We start from the raw sequence: 7,281 nt of genomic DNA, 5'->3' as shown, positions 1-7,281 counted from the left end.
TTAATGGAAAAACAATGTTTTGTTTTGTTGAATAAAGTTATTACAATTATAGACATGTTGTGTGTTTTTTCTTCTGAGAGTCGTTGGTTGCATCTGCCCTGCTCTCATACTAGACAGATATTTCTCACTGGAAGGCAGCCCAAAGAGAGATGAGGTTCAAGGCAGAGAGGATTAAGCAAAGTAATTGTACAAGTATTCTAAAAGTACTGATGAATTTTTACTGACCACATTTATGATCCTTAAAGTGACTTTGTGATTACATTAACCCTTGGTGCAGATGTCTATAGGCATTTGTGAATGTTTGCTACCATACTCACCGGGTGTTTTTGGGCATTTTTTTCATCAAACTACTTTCGCTTGCCGCTATTGTCTTTAGGAATTTTTGTCTCCCCATATTCCCATGCCACAGACGTCTAATGATGTTTAGCACAATGTTTTGGCTCAGTGCCAACTTTTTTACTTGACCTGAAATATGCAAATAATTGTAGAGGCAGAATAATGCACGGTATTGCAAATCTATGCAGCTTTAAAATAGATAGGTTTTACATGAACAACATAAAAAAAAAACCCACAGTGGATCATCCCCCAGTGACTGCTAACCAACATCACATGTCAACAACACCAAGTGATTGGCAGCAACCACTTGTCATATTTCTTTTTACTTTGTTTAAATACCTTCACCTTCGGCATCAGCGATCAATGACCACACTTCGTCTCTTTTCAGTTTGGGTTTCCTTACAGCATTTTAGCAGATTTTACACTGACCTTGAACGCTAAGAGCGGTTAAGACTGTATTCAAGCAGTGATACATGGTGCAATCTTGGTTACAGAAGCACAAATACAGCAGCATAGCTTGAAAGTAGCGTCTCAGTAACGGAAACACCGGAAGCAACATGTACATCAGCATAAAATAAGATGGAGATGGAGCTAACCTAAGACATATAAGTGAATGACGGTTTTATATATATATATATATATATATAAGGGCTCACAGACTCTTACATTTAGTTCAGACGGGCAGCTTACACTGGTGGTTAAACCTCCTATGAATTGCTCCAATCCTGCGTGCAGCAATCACTGGATTTACCATACTTTAAATAAAACCCAAGTAGGCATTGCTATCTTTTATCACACAACCATAACTATTTACAAAAAAGGTCCAGGTTTGCTGTGTGAATAATTATATCCTCACTAATGATCTTCGGGGATGATTGGGGATGTCTTTGTAAACCAGGTGATCAGTAGCAGAACACATGCAACACAAAACTCAAAACTTTATCTTTTACCTTCTGGTAGGACTTGATGGACAGATGTCTTTTCTCAACCAAACTAACTTCATAAAAATGTAACTATCAAGCGTGGAAACAGGCACCCAAGTTGTGATAAAACTATGTTACAAACAATTAAAATAAGAACAAATTAGGTGGCTTACCTCATTGAAGACAAATTCATGTAAATAACTAATATGCACTTAATAATATGCACTTTTTCGTGAGTCTGTGCCCACTTCCTCAGGAGAAATAAAGTCTAATCTTGGCTGCAAGTACCATTTGACACGTTAATCATCCTGAGGAAGTGGGCACAGACCCATGAAATGCGTTGCCAGTGCATATTAAAATTAATTACATTAATTTGTCTTCATTGAGGTGAGCCACCTAATTTTTTTCTTATTTTAATTGTTTTTAACATAGTTTTATCACAACTTGGGTGCCTCTTTCCCCCTTTTCACCTTCCTTTGGGGGGGGAGGTGTCCCTTTTGGCCTGCTCTGGCCTGGCTACCTTCTAGACCACGCACAGCTCGCCTGGGAACCCCAGTGGAGTCGGGTTTATACGCCTCCTGCTGCCTACAGTGGTTGGTTGCTCTTCTGCAACCTCCCTTTGTGAGTATAATATTTATTGTGTATATCCCTTACTCGTTTTGTGCCATACTGCCCCATTGGGGCTCTCGATAACTTGTGTTTCTTACTTTTAGGGTGCTGTGATCAGCCTTTACAATGGTATTATGTAACTATAAAGAATGGGTTTGATAAACATAAGTATGGAGCAGAAAATTCTCTTTAAATATCCTTTGCGGTTCTTTACTAGAAAAGTACTCAGGACAGGCTATAGTGCAAAAACATGCAGTGCACGGCTCATTATGTTTACTTGTGTCATCATCTCCTTATAGAGCCACCGGCATGCATAACAACACCCTCGCTGTTTAGATATACCATTGACCATGTGCGTCATCAGAAGCATTTTTGTTCAGTTCATTTGAGACCTGCTCACAGCCTACACCTTGGATTCTGTCAGTGCTCATCTTAATCACAGAGACAATTCCCCTGGTTACTTGTCAAAGACAACACTAAGACTTGTTAATATGTGTGTACACACAGAACACCTTTTACATCTCCTACCTCTCCACTCATTGCAGTGTAGCAATCAATGCATATTAAAGTGTACCTCTCATCTACAATACAAGTCTTTCAGTATAAATTGAATACATATCACAATATATGCTAAAAATGTATTTAGATATTCTCAAAGTGGATCTAAACTCAGAACTTTCTCTCTACTCCAAAAGATTAACCACAGCATGATAATCTTTAGGGAGAAAATAATTTCCTGGGAGCACTGAATGGGTTAAGTCACACTCAGATTCAGACACACTGATTCACAGCTGCTGAGATGAGCTAATTGGACCATTTAGTCTAGTTAAACAAGCACAGACTGCAGTGCAGTGAATTTCTTTAGCAGCAAATTTTATGTGGAATAGAGATTTTTCATTGTGTTCTGTGCAAGAGTTCTAAAGAGTACCTCTTTAGAAAAAATTATAGAGCTTGTTGTCTGAATGATGGAGAATGGGGGGGCATTATGGGGTTAAATACTCAGCTGTCCTGACTTTGTGGCACAGGCAGAGCCGGATTAAGGCCAAGTGGGGCCCTAAGCAGAGTAACAGATTTGCCCCCCCCCCCCCCCCCCATTATGTTAAAATAGAATCCTCCTCACACTGGGGGAGATCGTGGTCAATCTAAATAAATACATAATAATTATAATAATAATAATATGGTAGGACATTAGAGTAGGACTATGGTAGGATTAGAGTGTGAGCTCCTCTGAGCACAGTCAGTGACATGACTATGTACTCTGTAATGTGCTGCAGAAGATGTCAGTGCTATATAAATACATAGTAATAATAATAATAATATTAGAGTACATTAGACTATGACTATGGTAGGATTAGATTGTGAGCTCCTCTGAGGACAGTCAGTGACATGACTATGTACTCTGTAAAGTGCTGCAGAAGATGTTAGTGCTATATAAGTACATAATAATAATAATAATATCTGGTAGGACATTAGACTAGGACTATGGCAGGATTAGATTGTGAGCTCCTCTGAGGACAGTCAGTGACATGACTATGTACTCTGTACAGTGGTGCAGAAGATGTCAGTGCTATACAAACACATAATAATATGGTATGACATTAGACTAGGACTATGGTAGGATTAGATTGTGAGCTCCTCTGAGGACAGTTAGTGACGTAGCTACGAAAAGGTAGAGAGATGAATGAAGACTAGCCAGAGAGGAGGAAAGGATAGAGATGGGGAGAGAGGGGAAAGCAAGAGAGGGGGCCAAGATCGCAGAGGAAAAGAGAGGGAGAGAGGGAACAAGATGGGGAAGAAAGGGTATAGATTCTCCCATCCTGTGCTGGACAAGAGTGTGATAGGAAAGAAAGTTAAAAGAGTGGAGGAGGAAAGGAAATGTTTCACATGTCACAGTGGAGTGACTGTAAATGGGCAATAAATCAGGCAGGGCAGGCTGAGACAAAAGCACCCAGCAGGAGCTGGCAAGTCCGATTATCTTCTGTATATTGTAGTTTGTTTAGTTTACTTATAGGTCAGTGTGATTTCTTTGTTTGGTAAGGACCTGTGTGCAGCGCTTCTGTTCCCCTACAGCTGAGTGACCGTCCGTCCGTGACCTGTGGTCGCTCTGCCCATCTTCAGTTTTCAGCCTGCTCACGCCTCCGTTATAGCTCCCCTCACTCACTGCTTTGCAGACAGAGAGCTGCAGACCACGTGGTTGCTCACAGTGATGAGTGTGAGCGATGTACAGTGACGATGACAGGAAGTATACGGGCAGCTGGGGTTCTCTGAGGGAAGGGAGAGAGCGGGCAGTAGCAGGAGCCAGGAGGGGTAACCAGGAGGAGAGCCAACAGCGGCAGCGCAATATGACAGGCTGGATTATGTGCTGATGGGGCCCTTTGACTCTTAATGGGGCCCCAAGCTCCTGATTGTATTGACTGGTCGAAAATCCGGCCCTGGGAACAGGTGACCTCCAAGCAGGTGATTGCTCCACCTCCCTCACAGAACAGGTTCTAGTGATGTTTTTCAAAATCCCTGCAGAGGCTCCAGTAGCAGCCACCCTCTGGCCATGTCTACCTGCGTGGACGCCCCCGGCTTGGCAGCCACGGCCTGATTAGTGGCTGCCAAGCTGAGGGCAGGCCGCAGCCATGCAGGCAGAGGTTTCCCGAAGACCTTCTTTGAAGATCTCTAGGGGGGGGGGGGGTCTGAATACTAACCTTCCCTTTCTCCAATAAAGGAGTCCATCCTTTACATCAGGTGTTTTTGTGGCTTTACTTGTTACGGGTGTGAAGATTATGATGGTCACACCTGTTTTATGACTGTTGTGAGATGGGCCCCCCAGGGTGTGAGGGGGGGCAAGGATAAGGGTGTAGACATTTGGGGCTCCCATAGAAGTTTTGCTTGGTGAGCCCCAGGATTTGTGGTTACGCCCCCGCCAGGTACTCTTTCATATGTGCCTGAAGAAGCAGCAGCAGCAGCAGCCGAAGTGGCGGGTCGTTCCCAAATTAACGGGCACCGGTGCTTGTTTCCCATGTTTCGCTTAGTACATCTGAGTTGAGACACTGCCGTATTGCTCTCTGTTGTAGTAAGGTGTCCAGGAAGTAGGTTTTTAGCCACTGTGTACCACTGGGACACCCATTAGATCATTGAGTGCTAGAATTTCAGAGCGTCTTAATCATAAAACAATTCCTAAGATTATTAACATAAAAAATGATGAGTAATATTTTAATTCATAAATGATGGTGTATCCTATTCTCTTATTAGTTTTCACAGCTTTGGTGGCACATTAATGTACAGTTAGTCCTCTACTAACAAACAGTAGGGGACCACCTGTACATTAAGACTGTTTGTAAGTTGAATTTGTTTGTAAGTTGAGCTCTGTGTTAAACATGGGAAGAAATGGACAAATTATACTTTTAGACAACTCTGGATTTCGACATAAGGTATAAACTATATTTTTTGGTTGTAAGAGTAGCTTACAACAGTTAATACAGTGCTGCAACATTTAAAGAGAACCTGAGATTGGGGGGGGGGGGGGTGAAATCATTTATACTTACCTGGGGCTTCATTCAGCCCCATGACCACCATTGCCTCCCTCACCATCTTCCCAGGTGCCTCCGTTTGCCTGCTAGCGGCCCTGGTAATCTGCCTTTATTTATATCAGTTGGGCTCTTCTGTACATCGCCCATGCCGCATTCGAATCCCTGTGAGCTTTCTGTGCATGCTCAGTACTACCTGCTCCTGCGCAGAACACTCTGGGCGACGTGAACAGGACAGGCATGTGTGCAGAAGAGCCCAAGTGATGGGACTGAAGGCAGATTACACATGCCGATAGCAGGCGAATGGAGACACCCGGGAGGACAACGAGGGAGCCAATGCTGGTCGTGCTGCTGGAAGAAGCCCCAGTTAAGTATAAATTCTCGTCTCAGGTTAGCTTTAACAACAACAAAAAAATGTAATAAAAGAACTGTACTGCATAAATTGTACTTGGAGACAACTTTGGTTGTAGCTCTGAAACGTTGTAATTCCAGTCGTTTGTAAGTGAGGAACTGCCTGTATATCACATCTTGCTAGAAGAAGCAGTTGAAGCAAACATCTGCTATACAATTTACAAATAAGAAGCCTTCCAAATGAGCACAATCATGAAAACCAGGAGCATATCTCTTGATCAGCTAACGCAAGCAGCTGTACATAGATCGTATTTTGTAAAATTAAACTTGTGACGTCATCACGCTAGTGCTCAAGTGGAGAAATCACTGTAATTTTAACAATGCTCTCAATGTTGTCACATCAGTGCTAATCAAGAAATAGAGATGTTTCAAAACAGAATATCTAGCTTATTGAACTTAACTGGAATTTAATGCTTTTGTCTGAAAAAAACATTTGATGCAGAGGGTATAATTTACTAAGATTCTCTGCAGCTGAAATTCATTGCTTACAGGGAACCTAAAGCAAAGAAGAAAAAAAAACTGTTTACCTTACCTGGGGCTTTTGCCAGCCCCTTGCAGCTGTGCTGTGCCCACCATGCGTGGCGCCGGCCAAATATGTCCTCGATCATGCGGCCATTACCAGGAGCATTTTGTGCATGCACAGAAGGGATTGTCACATGATCAGGAACCATGTAGACCAGGGCCACACATCCAGCTGAGAGAGGGGCATTGTGGGTGACAGGAGCATCTTAGAATCACAACGTAGGCACAGGACGGCTGCCAGGGGGCTGGTAGAAGCCTCATGTAAGTCAGACCTGTTTTTTTTTTCTTTAGGTTTCCTTTAATTTAAATGATGCTAAAATCATATTCTGGATATAAAATGATATGCCACCTACAGTGTAAAAATGTACCATTTATACTTGAATACAAGTTGACCTTGTGTATAAGTCGACTCTAATATTCAACCCTCTTAAGCTGGAATGTTTCATTGAATTATATATACAGTAAGTCTACCCAGCAATGTTAATGGCTGCACTTGGGAACCAGGAAAAATAAACAGCTGCACTTGGGCCCCGGGAGGGGCTAATGACTGTGCTGCATACAGTATTGGACCCATTACCCCTCTTGTCCCTTAAGTGCAGCCAATAACTCCTCCAGGCCCCCAAATGTAGTAATTATTCACTCTTCTTTCTGCAGCCCAGTATTTCTCCCTTTTTGTCCTTTTCTTGTTAATTGTTGTGGCCAGGACTTTCAGACCTGTGTTTTGCTGGCATTTTCTTTATCAAGACAGTGTCACTTACCATTGTGTAAATTGCTGCAAATGGGAATGTTACTAATAGTACACACTACTCAGTGTGCTCAGTGTTGCTCGTGACTCGTGTATAAGTCGACCGCAATACTTGTATTTAGTGAGTCAGACCTACATTTCTAGACTTATACTCAAGTATATATGGTATTATACCCTATGATAACATGGGTGACTAAGATACCTCTCTAGGAAGTTAATT

The sequence above is a fragment of the Hyperolius riggenbachi genome, chromosome 7 (genome assembly GCF_040937935.1).
Source record: "Hyperolius riggenbachi isolate aHypRig1 chromosome 7, aHypRig1.pri, whole genome shotgun sequence".
Taxonomy (NCBI): domain Eukaryota; kingdom Metazoa; phylum Chordata; class Amphibia; order Anura; family Hyperoliidae; genus Hyperolius; species Hyperolius riggenbachi.
This window is presented reverse-complemented; position numbering follows the sequence as displayed.